Source organism: Oncorhynchus keta, chromosome 30 (genome assembly GCF_023373465.1).
Source record: "Oncorhynchus keta strain PuntledgeMale-10-30-2019 chromosome 30, Oket_V2, whole genome shotgun sequence".
Classification (NCBI taxonomy): domain Eukaryota; kingdom Metazoa; phylum Chordata; class Actinopteri; order Salmoniformes; family Salmonidae; genus Oncorhynchus; species Oncorhynchus keta.
The window spans coordinates 8,563,823-8,589,154 of record NC_068450.1 but is presented as its reverse complement, the minus strand read 5'-3'; the positions used below and the strand labels follow the sequence as shown (position 1 = coordinate 8,589,154).

Here is a 25,332-nt window from a genome sequence, read left to right as displayed (position 1 = left end):
CAGATAAGGCAGACAGACAGATAAGGCAGACAGACAGATAAAGCAGACAGACAGATAAGGCAGACAGACAGATAAGGCAGACAGACAGATAAGGCAGACAGACAGATAAGGCAGACAGACAGATAAGGCAGACAGACAGATAAGGCAGGCAGACAGATAAGGCAGACAGACAGATAATGCAGACAGACAGATAAGGCAGACAGACAGATAAGGCAGACAGACAGATAAGGCAGACAGACATATAAGGCAGACAGACAGATAAAGCAGACAGATGGATAATGCAGACAGAGAGATAAGGCAGACAGACAGATAAGGCAGACAGCCAGATCAAGCAGACAGACAGGTAAGGCAGACAGACAGATAAAGCAGACAGCCAGATAAAGCAGACAGCCAGATAAAGCAGACAGACAGGTAAGGCAGACAGACAGATAAAGCAGACAGACAGATAAGGCAGACAGACAGATAAGGCAGACCGACAAATAAAGCAGACAGACAGGTAAGGCAGACAGACAGATAAAGCAGACAGACAGATAAAGCAGACAGACAGATAAGGCAGACAGACAGATAAGGCAGACAGACAGATAAAGCAGACAGACAGATAAGGCAGACAGACAGATAAGGCAGACAGACAGATAAGGCAGACAGACAGATAAGGCAGGCAGACAGATAAGGCAGACAGACAGATAATGCAGACAGACAGATAAGGCAGACAGACAGATAAGGCAGACAGACAGATAAGGCAGACAGACAGATAAAGCAGACAGATGGATAATGCAGACAGACAGATAAGGCAGACAGACAGATAAGGCAGACAGACAGATAAGGCAGACAGACAGATAAGGCAGACAGACAGATAAGGCAGACAGATGGGGACGGGTCATGCTGATGATTAACTGATGTTCTCCAAGGTCAAACTCCCTGTCTGTCTGTGGGTTTCAACTTGGTAACTCGTGTTTCAGACAGATAAAATGAAATGAGATTAAATGTGATGTGATCCTATCGACCCTCAGATAGTGGACCTTCATATTACCACTGTAATGTTGTAGTCAACTGTGGAATACCTGCAGGGTTATGCGCAATGCCGTTTGGGGTACGCCAAATAAAAATGTGATTCACATAAAAAATATATTTAAAAAAATATCAAATTATATATTCAAATTTTCAAACAGTACATTTATATTTTCCAACGGGGCTATACATTTGGGTGAGTTTTTTCTTCTCTCGCTGTTGCGCCTTCTTCACCACACTGTTTGTGTTGGTGGACCATTTCAGATTGTTAGTGATGTGTACCCTTTTCAACTTTTCAACTTCTCCACTGCTGTCCCGTCGATGTGCATAGGGGTGTGCTCCCTTTCCTGAAGTCCACAATTAGCTCCTTTGTTCTGTTGATGTGAGGTTGTTTTCCTGGCACCCCTCCGCCAGGGCCCTCACCTCTTCCCTGTAGACTGTTTTGTTATTGTTGGTAATCAGCAAACTTGATGATTGAGTTGGAGGTGTGCGTGGCCACGGAGTCATGGGTGAACAGGGAGTACAGGAGGGGGCAGAGCACGCACCCTTGTGGGGCCCCTGTGTTGAGGATCAGCTAAGTGGAGGTGTTGTTTCCTACCTTCACCACCGTGGGGGCGGCCCGTCAGGAAGTCCAGGACCCAGTTTCACAGGGTGGGGTACAGACCCAGGGACCCAAGCTTACGGATGAGGTGTTGAAGGCTGAGCTAGAGTCAATGAACAGCATTTATACATATACATTCCTCTTGCCAGATGGGATAGGGCTGTGTGCAGTCAATTGCATCGTCACGGTGATTGCATCGTTTGTGGATCTCTTTTTTAAAATGTTAACCTTTGTTTAACCTTTATTTAACAAGGCAAGTCAGTTAAGAACAACGGCATACCCTGGCCAAACCCTAACCCGGACGATGCCGGGACAGTGGTGTGCCGCCCTATGGGACTCCCAATCACAGCCGGTTGTGAAGTTGGTCTAGGTTGTCAGGTAAGTTAGAGGTGATATGTTCCTTAACTAGCCCCTCAAAGCGCTTTGAGAGGCTAGCGACAACAGAAGTGAGTGCTACGGGGCGATTGTCATTTAGTTCAGTTAACTTTGCTTACTTGGGTACAGGAACAATGGTGGACATCTTCAAGCAAGTGGGGACAGCAGACTGGGATAGGAGAGATTGAATAGGTCTGTAAACACTCCAGCCAGGTGGTCTGCGCATGCTCTGAGGACATGGCTAGGGACACCGTCAGGGCCGGCAGCGTTGCAGGGGTTAACACGCTTTACTCACTTCGGCCACGGAGAATGAATCACAGTCCTTGGGAGCGGGGCATGTCGGTGGCACGTCTCGTGTCTGAGCCGTTGTCTCTGTACTGATGTTTTTCCTGTTTAATAACTGACTTACTGAAGGAATAACTACACTGTTTTGTATTCAATCATATTCCCAGTCCCCTTGCTATGGTTACAGTGCCTTGCAAAAGTATTCATCCCCTTTGGCGTTTTTCCTGTTTTGTTGCATTACAGCCTGTAATTTAAATGGATTTGATGTAATGGAAATACACAAAATAGTCTTGTTTAAAAAAAATAACTTGATTTGAAAAAAAAATCAAAACTGAAAAGTTGTGTGTGCATATGTATTCACCCCCTTTGCTATGAAGCCCCTAAATAGGATCTGGTGCAACCAATTACCTTCAGAAGTCACATAATTAGTCAAATAAAGTCCACCTGTGTGCAATCTAGGTGTCACATGATCTGTCACATGATCTCAGTATATATATACACCTGTACTGAAAGGCCCCAGAGTCTGCAACACCACTAAGCAAGGGGCACCATGAAGACCAAGAAGCTCTTCAAACAGGTCAGGGACAAAGTTGTGGAGAAGTACAGATCAGGGTTGGGTTATAAGAAAATATCAGAAACTTTGAACATCCCACGGAGCACCATTAAATCCATTATTTAAAAATGGAAAGAATATGGCACCACAACAAAACTGCCAAGAGAGGGCCGCCCACCAAAACTCACAGACCAGAAGGGCATTAATTAGAGAGGCAACGAAGAGACCAAAGATAACCCTGAAGGAGCTGCACAGCGGAGATTGGAGTATCTGTCAAAGGACCATTTTAAATTGTACACTCCACAGAGATTTATGGAAGAAAAAGCTCCATAGTGGAGATTGGAGTATCTGTCCGTGGGACAACTTTGAGCCTTACACTGTACAGAGCTGGGCTTTACGGAAGAGTATCCAGAAAAAAATACATTGCTTGAAGAAAGAAATAAGCAAACACATTTGGTGTTTGCCAAAAAGCATGTGGGAGTCTTCCCAAACATATGGAAGAAAGTACTCTGGTCAGATGATGAGACAAAGGAAAACGCTATGGGGGCCTTTTACACATCCCGTAAGGGGGAGTAACAATGGTTGAGCGTTTTTGCAGCGCGAGTACTACAGGCAATGTGTTGATTGAATTTCGGTAGCATTTTCCTCATATATGCTTTGTTAAAATCCCCAGTTACAATGGCCTCAGGATATTTGGTTTCCTTTGTAGATCCTTGAGGGCCGTTGTGGTATCGGCTTGAGTGGGAATATACATGGCTGTGACTATTACCGAATTCTCTTGGGAGGTAATATGGTCGGCATTTGATTTTGAGGTATTCTAGGTAGGTTGAACAAAATTACTTGAGTTTCTGTACGTTGTCACAATCACACTATTAGTAGTTAATCATGAAACATACACCACCATCTTTCTTCTCCCCGGAGAGTGCTTTATTCCTGTCTGCATGATGTACTTAGAACCCAGCTGTCTGTATGGACGGGGATAGTATATCTGGAGAGAGATGGACTGAGAACCCAGCTGGCTGTATGGACGGGGACAGTATATCTGGAGAGAGATGTACTGAGAACCCAGCTGGCTGTATGGACGGGGACAGTATATCTGTAGAGAGATGTACTGAGAACCCAGCTGGCTGTATGGACGAGGACAGTATATCTGTAGAGAGATGTACTGAGAACCCAGCTGGCTGTATGGACGGGGACAGTATATCTGTAGAGAGATGTACTGAGAACCCAGCTGGCTGTATGGACAGGGACAGTATATCTGGAGAGAGATGGACTGAGAACCCAGCTGGCTGTATGGACAGGGACAGTATATCTGGAGAGAGATGGACTGAGAACCCAGCTGGCTGTATGGACGGGGACAGTATATCTGGAGAGAGATGGACTGAGAACCTAGCTGGCTGTATTGACGGGGACAGTATATCCGGAGAGAGCCATGATTTTGTGAAACAGAATATCTTACAGTCCCTGACGTCTTTCTGGAAGGATATCCTTGCTCTGAGCTCTTCTACTTTATTGTCCAGAGACTGAACATTAGATAGCAATATACTCGGAAGCGTTGGATGGTGTCCATGCTTCCTGAGTCGGACTAGAAGTCCGCTCCGAATACCTCTTCTTCTCCGGTGGTGTCTTGGAGCAACCTCTGGGATAAGGTCAATTGCCCTGGGGGAGTACGAACAAACGATCCAATTCGGAAAAGTCATATTCCTGGTCATAATGCTGGTGAGTTTCCTCCGCTCTGATATCCCAAAGTTTTTTCCGGCTGTATGTAATAACACAAAAAAACATTCTGGACTAATAATGTAAGAAATAACACACACAAAAACAAAATACTGCAAAGTTGTTTAGAATCTAGAAGCAGAGCTGCCATGTCTGTCGGCACCATCTTTGCAACTTGGCCATTCACATGTCCTGTCTGACTAAGAGTACACTTAATGTTTATTACAAGACATAAAAGGAACAACATCATGATTCATGTTTTTAAGATTTGCACTGACGGTCTCATTTGCTGTGTTTTCTGTTGGGTTTTTCATCAATGTTTCAGGCTGCATTTAATTACAGTGTCTGTGTCCCAAAATTGACCCCTTATTCCCTATATAGAGCCCTATGAGCCCTGGTCAAAAGTACATACTGAATAGGGGTGCCATGTGGGATACATTCAGGCAGTACCTCATGAATAATTGCTACCTTGTAATAATCCAGTGTTTCTGTTTTGCAACAGATGTGAGTCAGAGAAATGAATCGTTTTATTCACATGAAAACTCCACTCATGACCCCAAGTCTTAGAAACCAAATATCTGATAGCTAATTTGTACATTAAGCCACCTGGAGTGTAATAGAGAGGCACAGAGAGAGAGGCATTGTCTGAGTGGTAAGGAGATAATACATATTCTGCTTTGAAATAAATGTACTGCATTGTTCTCAATGGGAGACAAACCGTGGATGGTAGGTAGACTTTCACTGTTAGAATAACTACTGAGCCGTGATGTCGTCATCTTTGTCATTTTAGGAATATGTCTTTCTGGAAAAACCCTTATGGCATCACTTGCCTTCTTTTGATAGAGAGAGATAGGGAGAGAGGGAAAGAGGGAGGAAGAGGGAGGGAGAGGGAAAGAGAGAGGGAGAGGGAGAGAGAGAAGGAGAGGGAAAGAGAGAGGTAGAGGGAAAGAGAGAGGGAGAGGGAAAGAGAGAAGTAGAGAGAAAGGGAGAGGGAAAGCGAGAGGGAGAGGGAAAGGGAGAGGGAGGGAGAGGGAAAGAGAGAAGTAGAGATGGAGAGGGAAAGAGAGAAGGAGAGGGAAAGAGAGAAGTAGAGGGAAAGAGAGAGGGAGAGGGAAAGAGAGAAGTAGAGAGAAAGGGAGAGGGAAAGAGAGAAGTAGAGGGAAAGAGAAAGGGAGAGGGAAAGAGAGAAGTAGAGAGAAAGGGAGAGGGAAAGCGAGAGGGAGAGGGAACGGGAGAGGGAAAGAGAGGGAGAGGGAAAGAGAGAAGTAGAGATAAAGGGAGAGAGAGGGAGAGGGAAAGAGAGGAGGGAAAGAGAGAAGTAGAGAGAGAGGGAAAGGGAGAGGGAAAGAGAGGGAGAGGGAAAGAGAGAACTAGAGATAAAGAGAGAGGGAAAGAGAGGGAGAGGGAAAGAGAGAAGTAGAGATAGAGAGGGAGAGGGAAAGAGAGAAGGAGGGGGAAAGAGAGAAGTAGAGATAAAGAGAGAAGGAGGGGAAAGAGAGAAGGAGAGAGAGAGGGAGAAGGAAAGAGAGAAGAGAGAGGGTGTCACGAATCCCGCCGAAGGTGGTTCCTCTTCCTATTTGGGCGGCCCTCGGCGGTCGTCGTCGCCGGCCTACTAGCTGCCACCGATCCCCTTTTCTGTTTCATTTAGTTTTGTCTGATTAGTCTCACCTGTTTCTTGTTTGGGTTTTGATTTGGGCTATTTAAACCAGGTATGACCGCCTGCTTTTGTGCAGGCTTGTTTTTCTGTTCATGTGTGTGTGGATTCTCGTGGACTCTTTCCTCCGGACTGTTTGGTCCTACTGTTGGGCTCGTTAAGTGATGCGCCTGTTTGGCATCACCGTTACTTGTTGTCCTGGAATAAATGACCACGATTGAACTACCTCTGCTCTCTGCGCCTGACTCCTCCATCCACTACTCCTAGAAGCCGTGACAGAGGGAGAGGGGAAGAGAGAGGGAGAGGGAAAGAGAAGGGAGGGCGAAATAGAGAAAAAGAGGAGGGAGAGGGAAAGAGAGAAAAGGAGAAGGAGAGGGAAATAGAGAAGGAGAGAGAAGGATAGAGAACTGTGATTTAGATGTCAAGGTGATTTGTGATATACACGTTGCCAGTCATGAAATCGGGCGTCTTTAATGCAATCCGTGGACAGCCGATGTTGCTGTTCTGAGTCAGTCGGGAAGAACAACAACGAACAACACTGGCGGTCATGACTAACAAAGCAGAACTGACAGAAACATGTTCATATCAGTGTCTTTCCTTTTCATATTCTAAAACCTCTGTGTTTTAGAATATGACTTCATCACAACATCATCTCCCATATGTCTCATATAGGCATGACTGTAGGTATGATTGTACCTACATGCCAGGCAATGAGTTTGATGGCGATCCCATCCATTGTGTTGGTGGATCTTCGAGAGAGTAACCCTCTATGCAAAAACAACCCCCTTTCTTCACACACAGGAAGGAACAATGCCTAATATGTTGCCCTATTCCTTTGGGGAGCATTGACAGGTCCCAGTCCAGTCAGACCTATAGTTACACACAGAGACAAGGAGCATTGACAGGTCCCAGTGCAGTCTATAAATATAGTTAGGGAGTGGCACAGCAAGCCAAATATGCCCCCCGATTGTCTTGTTCTGTCATTTCCCACAACATAGAACCTGCGTCCCAAATGGTACCGTATTGCCTATAAAGTGCACTACCACTACTATGGTAAAAACAAAACAAAATGGTGCACTTGGAAACAGGGTGCCATCTGGGAGGGATCCAGAGAGTGGGACAGATTAGATGAATGCATTTAGAATCTAGATAGCAAAGCCAGAGGACAGAAAGAGCTTGTAAAATATGCATGTGTGCTGAAAGACCTTTTGTCATAGTGGCCTGACTGAGCTTGACATGGGAATAGCCCAGCTTTCAGTGGTGGAGGAGGAGGAGGAGGAGGAGCGGAGCTGTGGGTACTTAAAATGTCAGGTACAAAGTGGCACATACAGCAACATGACGTGAGACCCCATCCGGCCCCGTTCTGCTCCTTTGTGCGGTTTGTGTGTGTGGGTTGTGTGTGTGTGTCCTGCTCTTACTCCTTGTCTCCTCTCCTGTCTGCCCATGGGTGGTTCATGGAACCTTCTAAAATAGAACTTCTGCAACCTCCCAAACAAAGGGGTCACAACTTGTCAGGAGCAGAAAAAGTCCAATCTGTCAGTCTGACTGACTGTCTATCTGCATCATCTGCTTGCTAGGGGAATCAAGTGGCTGGCTCAAAGACATATAGGTGAAATACTAAGCCCCTCCCACCCTAGCTGGAAATAAGGAAAGCTAGAACAGATATTCCCACAAGACAACAGCAGATGTTGAAAATGCTCAGCCCTGATCTACGTAGTTTGTATTGGGAATAGACTATAGACTAGGCTACCTCACCGCTAGGCTGCCTCACCGCTAGACTGCCTCACCGCTAGGCTAACTCACCGCTAGGCTACCTCACCGCTAGGATACCTCACCGCTAGGATACCTCACCACTAGGCTACCTCACCGCTGGGCTGCCTCACCGCTAGTAAACCTCATCGCTAGGATACCTCACCGCTAGGCTGCCTCACCGCTAGGATACCTCACCGGTAGGATACCTCACCACTAGGCTACCTCACCGCTGGGCTGCCTCACCGCTAGGCTACCTCACCGCTAGGATACCTCCCCGGTAGGATACCTCACCGCTAGGCTACCTCACCGCTGGGCTGCCTCACCACTAGGCTACCTCACCGCTAGTATACCTCACCGCTAGGATACCTCACCGCTAGGATACCTCACCGGTAGGATACCTCACCGCTAGGCTACCTCACCGCTAGGCTGCCTCATCGCTAGGCTGCCTCACCGCTAGGCTGCCTCACCGCTAGGCTACCTCACCGCTAGGCTACCTCACCGCTAGGATACCTCACCGCTAGGCTACCTCACCGCTAGGATACCTCACCGCTAGGCTACCTCACCGCTAGGATACCTCACCGCTAGGATGCCTCACCGCTAGGCTGCCTCACCGCTGGGCTGCTTCACCGCTAGGATACCTCACCGCTAGGATACCTCACCGCTAGGATACCTCACCGCTAGGCTGCCTCACCGCTAGGCTGCCTCACCGCTGAGCTGCCTCACCGCTAGGCTAACTCACCGCTAGGATACCTCACCGCTAGGATACCTCACCGCTAGGATACCTCACCGCTAGGATACCTCACCGGTAGGATACCGCACCGCTAGGCTACCTCACCGCTAGGCTGCCTCACCGCTAGGCTGCCTCACCACTGGGCTGCCTCACCGCTAGACTGCCTCACCGCTAGGCTACCTCACCACTAGGCTACCTCACCGCTAGGATACCTCACCGGTAGGATACCTCACCACTGGGCTGCCTCACCACTGGGCTGCCTCACCGTTAGGCTGCCTCACCGCTAGGCTGCCTCACCACTAGGCTACCTCACCGCTAGGATACCTCACCGGTAGGATACCTCACCACTGGGCTGCCTCACCACTGGGCTGCCTCACCGTTAGGCTGCCTCACCGCTAGGCTGCCTCACCGCTGCGCTGCTTCACCGCTAGTATACCTCACCACTAGGATACCTCACCGGTAGGATACCTCACCACTAGGCTACCTCACCGCTAGGCTACCTCACCGCTAGGATACCTCACCGGTAGGATACCTCACCACTAGGCTACCTCACCGCTAGGATACCTCACCGCTAGGCTACCTCACCGCTAGGCTACCTCACCGCTAGGCTACCTCACCGCTGGGCTGCCTCACCGCTAGGCTACCTCACCGCTAGGCTACCTCACCGCTAGGCTACCTCACCGCTGGGCTGCCTCACCGCTAGGCTACCTCACCGCTAGGCTACCTCACCGCTAGGCTACCTCACCGCTGGGCTGCCTCACCGCTAGGCTACCTCACCGCTAGGCTACCTCACCGCTGGGCTGCCTCACCGCTAGGCTACCTCACCGCTAGGCTACCTCACCGCTAGGCTACCTCACCGCTAGGCTGCCTCACCGCTGGGCTGCCTCACCGCTAGACTGCCTCACCGCTAGGCTACCTCACCGCTAGGCTGCCTCACCGCTAGACTGCCTCACCGCTAGGCTACCTCACTGCTAGGCTACCTCACCGCTAGGCTACCTCACCGCTAGGATACCTTACCGGTAGGATACCTCACCACTAGGCTACCTCACCACTAGGCTACCTCACCGCTAGGATACCTCACCGCTAGGCTGCCTCACCGCTAGGATACCTCACCGCTAGGCTGCCTCACCGCTGGGCTGCTTCACCGCTAGGCTACCTCACCGCTAGGCTACCTGTCCTCACCGCTAGGCTGCCTCACCGCTGGGCTGCCTCACCGCTAGACTGCCTCACCGCTAGGCTACTTCCACGCTGGGCTGCCTCACCGCTAGGCTACCTCACCGCTAGGCTACCTCACCGCTGGGCTGCCTCACCGCTGGGCTGCCTCACCGCTAGGCTACCTCACCGCTAGGCTACCTCACCGCTGGGCTACCTCACCGCTGGGCTGCCTCACCGCTAGACTGCCTCACTGCTGGGCTGCCTCACCGCTGGGCTGCCTCACCGCTAGGCTACCTCACCGCTAGGCTGCCTCACCGCTAGGCTACCTCACCGCTAGGCTACCTCACCGCTAGGCTGCCTCACCGCTGGGCTGCCTCACCGCTAGGCTACCTCACCCCTAGGATACCTCACCGGTAGGATACCTCACCACTAGGCTACCTCACCACTAGGCTACCTCACCGCTAGGATACCTCACCGCTAGGCTGCCTCACCGCTAGGATACCTCACCACTAGGCTGCCTCACCGCTGGGCTGCTTCACCGCTAGTATACCTCACCGCTAGGATACCTCACCGCTAGGATACCTCACCGGTAGGATACCTCACTGCTAGGCTACCTCACTGCTAGGCTACCTCACCGCCAGGCTGCCTCACCGCTAGGCTGCCTCACCGCTGCGCTGCTTCACCGCTAGTATACCTCACCACTAGGATACCTCACCGGTAGGATACCTCACCACTAGGCTACCTCACCGCTAGACTACCTCATCGCTAGGATACCTCACCGGTAGGATACCTCACCACTAGGCTACCTCACCACTAGGCTACCTCACCGCTAGGATGCCTCACCGCTAGGATACCTCACCGCTAGGCTGCCTCACCGCTGGGCTGCTTCACCGCTAGTATACCTCACCGCTAGGATACCTCACCACTAGGATACCTCACCACTAGGCTACCTCACCGCTAGGCTACCTCACCGCTAGGCTACCTCACCGCTAGGCTACCTCACCGCTAGGCTACCTCACCGCTGGGCTGCCTCACCGCTAGGCTACCTCACCGCTAGGCTACCTCACCGCTAGGCTACCTCACCGCTGGGCTGCCTCACCGCTAGGCTACCTCACCGCTAGGCTACCTCACCGCTAGGCTACCTCACCGCTAGGCTGCCTCACCGCTAGGCTGCCTCACCGCTGGGCTGCCTCACCGCTGGGCTACCTCACCGCTAGGCTGCCTCACCGCTAGGCTACCTCACCACTAGGCTGCCTCACCGCTGGGCTGCCTCACCGCTGGGCTGCCTCACCGCTAGACTGCCTCACCGCTAGGCTACCTCACCGCTAGGCTACCTCACCGCTAGGCTACCTTACCGGTAGGATACCTCACCACTAGGCTACCTCACCACTAGGCTACCTCACCGCTAGGATACCTCACCGCTAGGCTGCCTCACCGCTAGGATACCTCACCGCTAGGCTGCCTCACCGCTGGGCTGCTTCACCGCTAGGCTACCTCACCGCTAGGCTACCTCACCGCTAGGCTGCCTCACCGCTAGGCTGCCTCACCGCTGGGCTGCCTCACCGCTAGACTGCCTCACCGCTAGGCTACCTCCACGCTGGGCTGCCTCACCGCTAGGCTACCTCACCGCTAGGCTACCTCACCGCTGGGCTGCCTCACCGCTGGGCTGCCTCACCGCTAGGCTACCTCACCGCTAGGCTACCTCACCGCTAGGCTACCTCACCACTGGGCTGCCTCACCGCTAGGCTGCCTCACTGCTGGGCTGCCTCACCGCTGGGCTGCCTCACCGCTAGGCTACCTCACCGCTAGGCTACCTCACCGCTAGGCTGCCTCACCGCTAGGCTACCTCACCGCTAGGCTACCTCACCGCTAGGCTGCCTCACCGCTGGGCTGCCTCACCGCTAGGCTACCTCACCCCTAGGATACCTCACCGGTAGGATACCTCACCACTAGGCTACCTCACCACTAGGCTACCTCACCGCTAGGATACCTCACCGCTAGGCTACCTCACCGCTAGGCTGCCTCACCGCTGGGCTGCCTCACCGCTAGGCTACCTCACCCCTAGGATACCTCACCGGTAGGATACCTCACCACTAGGCTACCTCACCACTAGGCTACCTCACCGCTAGGATACCTTACCGGTAGGATACCTCACCACTAGGCTACCTCACCACTAGGCTACCTCACCGCTAGGATACCTCACCGCTAGGCTGCCTCACTGCTAGGATACCTCACCGCTAGGCTGCCTCACCGCTGGGCTGCTTCACCGCTAGGCTACCTCACCGCTAGGCTACCTCACCGCTAGTCTGCCTCACCGCTAGGCTGCCTCACCGCTGGGCTGCCTCACCGCTAGACTGCCTCACCGCTAGGCTACCTCCCCGCTGGGCTGCCTCACCGCTAGGCTACCTCACCGCTGGGCTGCCTCACCGCTAGGCTGCCTCACCGCTGGGCTACCTCACCGCTGGGCTACCTCACCGCTGGGCTGCCTCACCGCTAGACTGCCTCACTGCTGGGCTGCCTCACCGCTGGGCTGCCTCACCGCTAGGCTACCTCACCGCTAGGCTGCCTCACCGCTAGGCTACCTCACCGCTAGGCTACCTCACCGCTAGGCTGCCTCACCGCTGGGCTGCCTCACCGCTAGGCTACCTCACCCCTAGGATACCTCACCGGTAGGATACCTCACCACTAGGCTACCTCACCACTAGGCTACCTCACCGCTAGGCTACCTCACCGCTAGGCTACCTCACCGCTAGGCTACCTCACCGCTAGGATACCTCACCACTAGGATACCTCACCGCTGGGCTGCCTCACCGCTAGGATACCTTACCGGTAGGATACCTCACCGCTAGGCTGCCTCACCGCTGGGCTAACTCACCGCTGTGTTGCCTCACCGCTGGGCTGCCTCACCGCTAGGCTACCTCACCACTAGGATACCTCACCGGTAGGATACCTCACCACTAGGCTGGGCCTCACCGCTGGGACTGCCTCACCGCTAGGCTGCCTCACCGCTAGGATACCTCACCACTAGGCTACCTCACCACTGGGCTACCTCACCGCTAGACTGCCTCACCGCTAGGCTACTCACCGCCTCACCGCTGGGCTGCCTCAGGCTGCCTCACCGCTGGGCTGCCTCACCGCTGGGGCTACCTCACCGCTAGGCTGCCTCACCGCTGGGATACCTCACCACTGGGCTACCTCACCGCTAGGCTACCTCACCGCTAGGATACCTCACCGCTAGGCTGCCTCACCGCTAGGCTACCTCACCGCTAGGCTGCCTCACCGCTGGGCTGCCTCACCGCTAGGCTACCTCACCGCTAGGATACCTCACCGCTAGGATGCCCTCACCGCTGGGATACCTCACTGCTAGGACCTCACCGCCTCACCGCTAGGCTACCTCACCGCAGGCTGCCTCACCGCTAGGCTGCCTCACCGCTGGGCTGCCTCACCGCTAGGCTACCTCACCGCTAGGATGCCTCACCCTAGGCTGCTACCTCACCGCTAGGCTACCTCACCGCTAGGCTGCCTCACCGCTAGGCTGCCTCACCGCTGGGCTGCCTCACCGCTAGGCTACCTCACCGCTAGGCTACCTCACCGCTAGGATGCCTCACCGCTAGGCTACCTCACCGCTAGGCTGCCTCACCGCTAGGCTGCCTCACCGCTAGGCTGCCTCACCGCTGGGCTGCCTAGGCTACCTCACCGCTAGGATACCTCACCACTAGGCTACCTCACCGCTAGGCTACCTCACCGCTAGGCTACCTCACCGCTAGGGCTACTCACCCTCACCGCTAGGCTACCTCACCGCTGGGCTACCTCACCGCTAGGCTAGGCTACCTCACCGCTAGGCTGCCTCACCGCTAGGCTACCTCACCGCTAGGCTGCCTCACCGCTAGGCTGCCTCACCGCTAGGCTGCCTCACCGCTGGGCTACCTCACCGCTGGGCTGCCTCACCGCGCTAGGCTGCCTCACCGCTAGGCTGCCTCACCGCTAGGCTGCCTCACCGCTGGGCTGCTAGGATACCTCACCGCTGGGCTGCCTCACCGCTAGGACTGCCTCACCGCTAGGCTGCCTCACCGCTAGGCTACCTCACCGCTAGGCTGCCTCACCGCTAGGCTGCCTCACCGCTGGGCTGGGCTAGGCCTCACCACTGGGCTGCCTCACCGCTAGACTGCCTCACCGCTAGGCTACCTCACCGCTAGGCTACCTCACCGCTAGGCTACCTCACCGCTAGGATACCTCACCGCTAGGATACCTCACCACAGGCTACCTCACCACTAGGCTACCTCACCGCTGGGCTGCCTCACCGCTAGGCTGCCTCACCGCTGGGCTGCCTCACCGCTAGGCTGCCTCACCGCTGGGCTGCTTCACCGCTAGGCTACCTCACCGCTAGGCTACCTCACCGCTGGGCTGCCTCACCGCTGGGGCCTCACCGCCTCACCGCTAGGCTGCCTCACCGCTAGGCTGCCTCACCGCTAGGCTCACCTCACCGCCGCTGGGCTGCCTCACCGCTAGGCTACCTCACCGCTAGGCTGCCTCACCGCTGGGCTGCCTCACCGCTGGGCTGCCTCACCGCTAGGCTACCTCACCGCTAGGCTACCTCACCGCTAGGCTACCTCACCGCTGGGCTGCCTCACCGCTAGGCTACCTCACCGCTAGGCTACCTCACCGCTGGGCTGCCTCACCGCTAGGCTACCTCACCGCTAGGCTGCCTCACCGCTAGGCTGCCTCACCGCTAGGCTGCCTCACCGCTAGGCTACCTCACCGCTAGGCTACCTCACCGCTAGGCTGCCTCACCGCTGGGCTGCCTCACCGCTAGGCTACCTCACCCTAGGCTACCTCACCGGCTAGGATGCCTCACCGCTAGGCTGCCTCACCACTAGGCTACCTCACCGCTAGGCTACCTCACCGCTAGGCTACCTCACCGCTAGGCTGCCTCACCGCTGGGCTGCCTCACCGCTGGGCTGCCTCACCGCTAGGATACCTCACCGCTGGGATACCTCACCGCTAGGCTGCCTCACCACTAGGCTACCTCACCGCTAGGCTGCCTCACCGCTAGGCTAGGCCTCACCGCTAGGGATACCTCACCGCTGGGCTGCCTCACCGCTAGGCTACCTCACCGCTAGGGCTGCCTCACCGCTAGGCTACCTCACCGCTAGGCTACCTCACCGCTAGGCTGCCTCACCGCTAGGCTACCTCACCGCTAGGCTACCTCACCGCTAGGTTACCTCACCGCTAGGCTGCCTCACCGCTGGGCTGCCTCACCGCTAGGCTGCCTCACCGCTGGGCTACCTCACCGCTGGGCTGCCTCACCGCTAGGCTACCTCACCGCTGGGCTGCCTCACCGCTAGGCTACCTCACCGCTAGGCTACCTCACCGCTGGGCTGCCTCACCGCTGGGCTGCCTCACCGCTAGACTGCCTCACTGCTGGGCTGCCTCACCGCTGGGCTGCCTCACCGCTAGGCTACCTCACCGCTAGGCTGCCTCACCGCTAGGCTACCTCACCGCTAGGCTACCTCACCGCTAGGCTGCCTCACCGCTGGGCTGCCTCACCGCTAGGCTACCTCACCCCTAGGCTACCTCACCGGCTAGGATGCCTCACCGCTCACCTCACCGCTAGGCTACCTCACCACTAGGGCTACCTCACCGCTAGGCTACCTCACCGCTAGGCTACCTCACCGCTAGGCTACCTCACCGCTAGGCTACCTCACCGCTAGGATACCTCACCGCTAGGATACCTCACCGCTGGGCTGCCTCACCGCTAGGCTGCCTCACCGCTGGGATACCTCACCGCTAGGCTGCCTCACCGCTAGGCTGCCTCTGGATTAGGCTGCCTGTCACCGCTGCCTCACCGCTAGGATACCTCACCGGTAGGATACCTCACCACTAGGCTGCCTCACCGCTCGGCTGCCTCACCGCTAGGCTGCCTCACCGCTAGGCTGCCTCACCGCTTGGCTGCCTCACCACTGGGCTGCCTCACCGCTAGACTGCCTCACCGCTAGGCTACCTCACCGCTAGGCTACCTCACCGCTAGGCTACCTCACCGCTAGGATACCTCACCGCTAGGATACCTCACCGCTAGGATACCTAACCGCTGGGCTGCCTCACCGCTAGGCTGCCTCACCGCTAGGCTACCTCACCGCTAGGCTACCTCACCGCTAGGATACCTCACCGCTAGGATACCTCACCACTAGGCTACCTCACCGCTAGGCTGCCTCACCGCTAGGATACCTCACCGCTAGGCTGCCTCACCGCTGGGCTGCTTCACCGCTAGTATACCTCTCCGCTAGGATACCTCACCGCTAGGCTACCTCACCGCTAGGATACCTCACCGCTAGGATACCTCACCGCTAGGATACCTCACCGCTGGGCTGCCTCACCGCTAGACTGCCTCACCGCTAGGCTACCTCACCGCTAGGCTACCTCACCGCTAGGATACCTCACCGGTAGGATACCTCACCACTAGGCTACCTCACCGCTAGGCTGCCTCACCGCTAGGATACCTCACCGCTAGGCTGCCTCACCGCTGGGCTGCTTCACCGCTAGGCTACCTCACCGCTAGGATACCTCACCGCTAGGCTACCTCACTGCTAGGCTACCTCACCGCTAGGCTGCCTCACCGCTGGGCTGCCTCACCGCTAGCCTGCCTCACCGCTAGCCTGCCTCACCGCTAGCCTACCTCACCGCTGGGCTGCCTCACCGCTGGGCTGCCTCACCGCTAGGCTACCTCACCGCTAGGCTACCTCACCACTAGGATACCTCACCGGTAGGATACCTCACCACTAGGCTGCCTCACCGCTGGGCTGCCTCACCGCTAGGATACCTCACCGCTAGGCTACCTCACCGCTAGGATACCTCACCGCTAGGCTGCCTCACCGCTAGGCTGCCTCACCACTGGGCTGCCTCACCGCTAGGCTGCCTCACCGCTAGGCTACCTCACCGCTAGGCTACCTCACCGCTAGGATACCTCACCGCTAGGATACCTCACCGCTAGGCTACCTCACCGCTAGGATACCTCACCGCTAGGATACCTCACCGCTAGGATACCTCACCGCTAGGCTACCTCACCGCTAGGCTACCTCACCACTAGGATACCTCACCGGTAGGATACCTCACCACTAGGCTACCTCACCGCTGGGCTGCCTCACCGCTAGGATACCTCACCGCTAGGCTGCCACACCGCTTGGCTGCCTCACCACTGGGCTGCCTCACCGCTAGACTGCCTCACCGCTAGGCTACCTCACCGCTAGGCTACCTCACCGCTAGGATACCTCACCGCTAGGCTACCTCACCGCTAGGATACCTCACCGCTAGGATACGTCACCGGTAGGATACCTCACCGCTAGGCTGCCTCACCGCTAGGCTGCTTCACCGCTAGGCTACCTCACCGCTAGGCTGCCTCACCGCTGGGCTGCCTCACCGCTAGACTGCCTCACCGCTAGACTGCCTCACCGCTAGGCTACCTCACCGCTAGGCTACCTCACCGCTAGGCTGCCTCACCGCTAGGCTGCCTCACCGCTAGGCTGCCTCACCGCTGGGCTGCCTCACCGCTGGGCTGCCTCACCGCTAGCCTGCCTCACCGCTAGCCTGCCTCACCGCTAGCCTGCCTCACCGCTGGGCTGCCTCACCGCTAGGCTACCTCACCGCTAGGCTACCTCACCGCTAGGCTACCTCACCGCTAGGCTACCTCACCGCTAGGCTGCCTCACCGCTAGGATGCCTCACCGCTAGGCTGCCTCACCGCTGGGCTGCCTCACCGCTAGGCTGCCTCACCGCTAGGCTGCCTCACCGCTAGGCTGCCTCACCGCTAGGCTGCCTCACCGCTGGGCTGCCTCACCGCTAGGCTACCTCACCGCTAGGCTACCTCACCGCTAGGCTACCTCACCACTAGGCTGCCTCACCGCTGGGCTGCCTCACCGCTAGGATGCCTCACCGCTAGGCTACCTCACCGCTAGGATACCTCACCGCTAGGCTGCCTCACCGCTGGGCTGCCTCACCACTGGGCTGCCTCACCGCTAGGCTGCCTCACCGCTGGGCTGCCTCACCGCTAGGCTACCTCACCGCTCACCGCTAGGCTACCTCACCGCTAGGCTGCCTCACCGCTAGGCTACCTCACCGCTAGGCTACCTCACCGCTAGGCTACCTCACCGCTAGGATACCTCACCACTAGGCTGGCTCTCACCGCTGGGCTGCCTCACCGCTAGGATACCTCACCGCTAGGCTACCTCACCGCTAGGATACCTCACCGCTAGGCTGCCTCACCGCTGGGCTGCCTCACCACTGGGCTGCCTCACCGCTAGACTGCCTCACCGCTAGGCTACCTCACCGCTAGGCTACCTCACCGCTAGGCTACCTCACCGCTAGGATACCTCACCGCTAGGCTACCTCACCGCTAGGCTACCTCACCGCTAGGCTACCTCACCGCTAGGATACCTCACCGCTAGGATACCTCACCGCTGGGCTGCCTCACCGCTAGGCTACCTCACCGCTAGGCTGCCTCACCGCTAGGCTGCCTCACCGCTAGGCTACCTCACCGCTAGGCTACCTCACCGCTAGGATACCTCACCGCTAGGCTACCTCACCGCTAGGCTACCTCACCGCTAGGCTACCTCACCGCTGGGCTGCCTCACCGCTAGGATACCTCACCGCTAGGCTACCTCACCGCTAGGCTACCTCACCGCTAGGCTGCCTCACCGCTAGGCTACCTCACCGCTGGGCTGCCTCACCGCTAGGCTACCTCACCGCTAGGCTACCTCACCGCTAGGCTACCTCACCGCTAGGCTACCTCACCGCTAGGATACCTCACCGCTAGGATACTCACCGGTAGGATACCTCACTGCTAGGCTACCTCACCGCTAGGCTACCTCACCGCTAGGCTACCTCACCGCTAGGCTACCTCACCGCTAGGCTACCTCACCGCTAGGATACCTCACCACTAGGCTACCTCACCACTAGGCTACCTCACCGCTGGGCTGCCTCACCGCTAGGCTACCTCACCGCTAGGATACCTCACCGGTAGGATACCTCACCGCTAGGCTACCTCACCGCTAGGCTACCTCACCGCTAGGCTACCTCACCGCTAGGATACCTCACTGCTAGGCTACCTCACCGCTAGGCTACCTCACCGCTAGGCTACCTCACCGCTAGGCTACCTCACCGCTAGGCTACCTCACCGCTAGGCTACCTCACCGCTAGGCTACCTCACCGCTAGGCTACCTCACCGCTAGGCTACCTCACCGCTAGGCTACCTCACCGCTAGGATGCCTCACCGCTAGGCTACCTCACCGCTAGGCTACCTCACCGCTAGGCTACCTCACCGCTAGGCTACCTCACCGCTGGGCTGCCTCACCGCTAGGCTACCTCACCGCTAGGCTACCTCACCGGTAGGATACCTCACCTGCTGGGCTGCCTCACCGCTAGGCTACCTCACCGCTAGGCTACCTCACCGCTAGGCTACCTCACCGCTAGGCTGCCTCACCGCTAGGCTGCCTCACCGCTAGGCTGCCTCACCGCTAGGCTGCCTCACCGCTAGGCTACCTCACCGCTAGGCTACCTCACCGCTAGGCTACCTCACCGCTAGGCTACCTCACCACTAGGCTACCTCACCGCTAGGCTACCTCACCGCTAGGCTACCTCACCGCTAGGCTACCTCACCGCTAGGCTGCCTCACCGCTAGGCTACCTCACCGCTAGGATACCTCACCGCTAGGCTACCTCACCGCTAGGATACCTCACCGCTAGGATACCTCACCGCTAGGCTACCTCACCGCTAGGCTACCTCACCGCTAGGCTACCTCACCGCTAGGCTACCTCACCGCTAGGATACCTCACCACTAGGCTACCTCACCGCTGGGCTGCCTCACCGCTAGGATACCTCACCGCTAGGCTGCCTCACCGCTTGGCTGCCTCACCACTGGGCTGCCTCACCGCTAGACTGCCTCACCGCTAGGCTACCTCACCGCTAGGCTACCTCACCGGTAGGCTACCTCACCGCTAGGATACCTCACCGCTAGGATACCTCACCGGTAGGATACCTCACTGCTAGGCTACCTCACCGCTAGGCTACCTCACCGCTAGGCTACCTCACCGCTAGGCTACCTCACGGTAGGATACCTCACCGGTAGGATACCTCACCGTTAGGCTGCCTCACCGCTAGGATACCTTACCGGTAGGATACCTCACCGCTAGGCTGCCTCACCGCTGGGCTTCCTCACCGCTGTGCTGCCTCACCGCTAGGCTGCCTCACCGCTAGGCTGCCTCACCGCTAGGATACCTCACCGCTAGGCTACCTCACCGCTAGGATACCTCACCGCTAGGATACCTCACCGGTAGGATACCTCACTGCTAGGCTACCTCACCGCTAGGCTACCTCACCGCTAGGCTACCTCACCGCTAGGATACCTCACCGCTAGGATACCTCACCGCTAGGATACCTCACCGCTAGGATACCTCACCGCTAGGCTACCTCACCGCTAGGCTACCTCACCGCTAGGCTACCTCACCTCTAGGCTGCCTCACCGCTAGGATACCTTACCGGTAGGATACCTCACCGCTAGGCTGCCTCACCGCTGGGCTGCCTCACCGCTGTGTTGCCTCACCGCTAGGCTGCCTCACCGTTAGGCTGCCTCACCGCTAGGATACCTCACCGCTAGGCTGCCTCACCGCTGGGCTGCCTCACCGCTAGTATACCTCTCCGCTAGGATACCTCACCGCTAGGATACCTCACCGGTATACCTCACTGCTAGGCTACCTCACCGCTAGGCTACCTCACCGCTAGGATACCTCACCGCTAGGCTGCCTCACCGCTAGGCTGCCTCACCGCTGGGCTGCCTCACCGCTAGGCTGCCTCACCGCTAGGCTGCCTCACCGCTAGGCTGCCTCACCGCTAGGCTACCTCACCGCTAGGCTACCTCACCGCTAGGCTACCTCACCGCTAGGATACCTCACCGCTAGGCTACCTCACCGCTAGGCTGCCTCACCGCTGGGCTGCCTCACCGCTAGGCTACCTCACCGCTAGGCTACCTCACCGCTAGGCTACCTCACCGCTAGGCTACCTCACCGCTAGGCTACCTCACCGCTGGGCTACCTCACTGCTAGGCTGCCTCACCGCTAGGCTACCTCACCGCTGGGATACCTCACCGCTGGGATACCTCACCGCTAGGCTACCTCACCGCTAGGCTACCTCACCGCTGGGCTGCCTCACCGCTAGGATACCTCACCGCTAGGCTGCCTCACCGCTAGGCTGCCTCACCGCTAGGCTGCCTCACCGCTGGGGCCTCACCGCTGGGCTACCTCACCGCTAGGCTACCTCACCGCTAGGCTACCTCACCGCTAGGCTACCTCACCGGTAGGCTACCTCACCGCTAGGCTACCTCACCGCTAGGCTACCTCACCGCTAGGATGCCTCACTGCTAGGCCTCACCGCTAGGCTACCTCACCGCTAGGCTACCTCACCGCTAGGCTACCTCACCGCGCTGGGCTACCTCACCGCTAGGCTACCTCACCGCTAGGCTACCTCACCGCTAGGCTGCCTCACCGCTAGGCTGCCTCACCGCTAGGCTACCTCACCGCTAGGCTGCCTCACCGCTAGGATACCTCACCGCTAGGCTGCCTCACCGCTAGGCTACCTCACCGCTAGGCTACCTCACCGCTAGGATACCTCACCGCTAGGCTACCTCACCGCTAGGATACCTCACCGATAGGATACCTCACCGCTGGGCTGCCTCACCGCTAGGCTGCCTCACCGCTAGGCTACCTCACCGCTAGGCTACCTCACCGCTAGGATGCCTCACCGCTAGGATACCTCACCGCTAGGATACCTCACCGGTAGGATACCTCACTGCTAGGCTACCTCACCGCTGGGCTGCCTCACCGCTAGGCTACCTCACCGCTAGGCTGCCTCACCGCTAGGCTACCTCACCACTAGGCTGCCTCACCGCTAGACTGCCTCACCGCTAGGCTGCCTCACCGCTAGGCTGCCTCACCGCTAGGATACCTCACCGCTAGGATACCTCACCGCTAGGCTACCTCACCGCTAGGATACCTCACCGCTAGGATACCTCACCGCTAGGATACCTCACCGGTATACCTCAGGCTACCTCACCGCTAGGCTACCTCACCGCTAGGCTGCCTCACCGCTAGGCTGCCTCACCACTAGGCTGCCTCACCGCTGGGCTGCCTCACCGCTAGGCTACCTCACCGCTAGGCTACCTCACCGCTAGGCTACCTCACCGCTAGGCTACCTCACCGCTAGGATGCCTCACCCTCACCGCTAGGATACCTCACCGCTGGGCTACCTCACCGCTAGGCTACCTCACCGCTAGGCTACCTCACCGCTAGGCTACCTCACCGCTAGGCTACCTCACCGCTAGGCTACCTCACCGCTAGGCTACCTCACCGCTAGGCTACCTCACCGCTAGGCTACCTCACCGCTAGGATACCTCACCGCTAGGATACCTCACCGCTAGGCTGCCTCACCGCTAGGATACCTTACCGGTAGGATACCTCACCGCTAGGCTGCCTCACCGCTGGGCTGCCTCACCGCTGTGCTGCCTCACCGCTAGGCTGCCTCACCGTTAGGCTGCCTCACCGCTAGGCTGCCTCACCGCTAGGCTTCCTCACCGCTAGGATACCTCACCGCTAGGCTACCTCACCGCTAGGCTACCTCACCGCTAGGATACCTCACCGCTAGGCTACCTCACCGCTAGGCTACCTCACCGCTAGGCTACCTCACCGCTAGGCTACCTCACCGCTAGGCTACCTCACCGCTAGGATACCTCACCGCTAGGCTACCTCACCGCTAGGCTACCTCACCGCTAGGCTACCTCACCGCTAGGCTACCTCACCGCTAGGCTACCTCACCGCTAGGCTACCTCACCGCTAGGCTACCTCACCGCTAGGCTACCTCACCTCTAGGCTGCCTCACCGCTAGGATACCTCACCGGTGGGATGCCTCACCGCTAGGCTGCCTCACCGCTGGGCTGCCTCACCGCTGTACCACCGGTTGCCTCACCGCTAGGCTGCCTCACCGCTGGGCTGCCTCACCGCTAGGCTGCCTCACCGCTAGGCTGCCTCACCGCTGGGCTGCCTCACCGCTAGGTATACCTCACCGCTAGGATACCTCACCGCTAGGCTACCTCACCGGTAGGATACCTCACCGCTAGGCTACCTCACCGCTAGGCTACCTCACCGCTAGGATACCTCACTGCTAGGCTGCCTCACCGCTAGGCTGCCTCACCGCTGGGCTGCCTCACCGCTAGACTGCCTCACCGCTGGGGCTACCTCACCGCTAGGCTACCTCACCGCTAGGCTACCTCACCGCTAGGCTACCTCACCGCTAGGCTGCCTCACCGCTAGGCTCACCTCACCGCTCACCGCTAGGCTGCCTCACCGCTAGGCTACCTCACCGCTGGGCTGCCTCACCGCTAGCCTGCATCACCGCTAGGCTACCTCACCGCTAGGCTACCTCACCGCTAGGCTACCTCACCGCTAGGCTACCTCACCGCTAGGCTACCTCACCGCTAGGCTACCTCACTGCTAGGCTACCTCACCGCTAGGCTACCTCACCGCTAGGCTACCTCACCGCTAGGATACCTCACCACTAGGCTACCTCACCACTAGGCTACCTCACCGCTGGGCTGCCTCACCGCTAGGATACCTCACCGCTAGGCTGCCTCACAGCTTGGCTGCCTCACCACTGGGCTGCCTCACCACTGGGCTGCCTCACCACTGGGCTGCCTCACCGCTAGGCTACCTCACCGCTAGGCTACCTCACCGCTAGGCTACCTCACCGCTAGGCTACCTCACCGCTAGGATACCTCACCGCTAGGCTACCTCACCGCTAGGCTACCTCACCGCTAGGCTACCTCACCGCTAGGCTACCTCACCGCTAGGCTACCTCACCGCTAGGCTACCTCACCGCTAGGCTACCTCACCGCTAGGCTACCTCACCGCTAGGCTACCTCACCGCTAGGCTACCTCACCGCTAGGCTACCTCACCGCTAGGCTACCTCACCGCTAGGCTGCCTCACCGCTAGGATACCTCACCGGTAGGATACCTCACCGCTAGGCTACCTCACCGCTAGGATGCCTCACCGCTAGGATACCTCACCGCTAGGCTACCTCACCGCTAGGCTGCCTCACCGCTAGGCTACCTCACCGCTAGGATACCTCACCACTAGGCTACCTCACCGCTGGGCTGCCTCACCGCTGGGCTGCCTCACCGCTAGGCTGCCTCACCGCTAGGATACCTCACCCTGGGCTGCCTCACCTCTCGGCTGCCTCACCGCTAGGATACCTCACCGCTAGGATACCTCACCGCTAGGCTGCCTCACCGCTAGGCTTCCTCACCGCTGTGTTGCCTCACCGCTAGGCTGCCTCACCGCTAGGCTGCCTCACCGCTAGGATACCTCACCGCTAGGATACCTCACCGCTAGGATACCTCACCGCTAGGCTACCTCACCGCTAGGCTGCCTCACCGCTGGGCTGCCTCACCGCTAGGCTGCCTCACCGCTGGGCTGCCTCACCGCTAGACTGCCTCACCGCTAGGCTACCTCACCGCTAGGCTACCTCACCGCTAGGATACCTCACCGGTAGGATACCTCACCACTAGGCTACCTCACCGCTAGGCTGCCTCACCGCTAGGATACCTCACCGCTAGGCTGCCTCACCGCTGGGCTGCCTCACCGCTAGTATACCTCTCCGCTAGGATACCTCACCGCTAGGATACCTCACCGCTAGGATACCTCACCGCTAGGCTGCCTCACCGCTAGGCTGCCTCACCGCTGGGCTGCCTCACCGCTAGGCTGCCTCACCGCTAGGCTTCCTCACCGCTAGGCTGCCTCACCGCTGGGCTGCCTCACCGCTGGGCTGCCTCACCGCTAGGCTGCCTCACCGCTAGGCTACCTCACCGCTAGGCTACCTCACCGCTAGGCTACCTCACCGCTAGGCTGCCTCACCGCTAGGCTACCTCACCGCTAGGCTGCCTCACCGCTAGGCTACCTCACCGCTAGGCTGCCTCACCGCTGGGCTGCTTCACCGCTAGTATACCTCACCGCTAGGATACCTCACCGCTAGGATACCTCACCGCTAGGATACCTCACCGCTAGGCTTCCTCACCGCTAGGCTGCCTCACCGCTGGGCTGCCTCACCGCTAGGCTGCCTCACCGCTGGGCTGCCTCACCGCTAGGCTGCCTCACCGCTAGGCTACCTCACCGCTAGGCTGCCTCACCGCTAGGCTGCCTCACCGCTGGGCTGCCTCACTGCTAGGCTGCCTCACCGCTAGGCTACCTCACCGCTAGGCTACCTCACCGCTAGGCTGCCTCACCGCTGGGCTGCCTCACCGCTGGGCTGCCTCACCGCTGGGCTGCCTCACCGCTAGCCTGCCTCACCGCTAGGCTACCTCACCGCTAGGCTGCCTCACCGCTGGGCTGCTTCACCGCTAGTATACCTCTCCGCTAGGATACCTCACCGCTAGGATACCTCACCGGTATGATACCTCACTGCTAGGCTA

General features: G+C 58.0%; 2 long non-coding RNA genes across 3 annotated transcripts; both read right to left on the bottom strand.

Annotated features, from left to right (window-relative positions):
- Window positions 1-9,979: 9,979 nt before the first annotated feature.
- LOC127913733 (uncharacterized) lies at window positions 9,980-11,362 on the bottom strand. 2 transcript variants are annotated; one of them, XR_008086601.1, is made up of 3 exons: window positions 11,340-11,362; window positions 10,908-10,971; window positions 9,980-10,043 (listed from the first exon to the last, which is right to left on the bottom strand). It is a non-coding gene; the product is annotated as an uncharacterized LOC127913733 (long non-coding RNA). The 2 variants fall into 2 exon arrangements; XR_008086602.1 differs by lacking the exon at window positions 10,908-10,971 and adding an exon at window positions 10,844-10,907.
- A 9,118-nt stretch (window positions 11,363-20,480) lies between these two features.
- Window positions 20,481-24,907, bottom strand: LOC127913734 (uncharacterized). The gene is made up of 3 exons (XR_008086603.1): window positions 24,822-24,907; window positions 24,374-24,469; window positions 20,481-20,542 (listed from the first exon to the last, which is right to left on the bottom strand). It is a non-coding gene; the product is annotated as an uncharacterized LOC127913734 (long non-coding RNA).
- Between the last annotated feature and the right edge of the window lie 425 nt (window positions 24,908-25,332).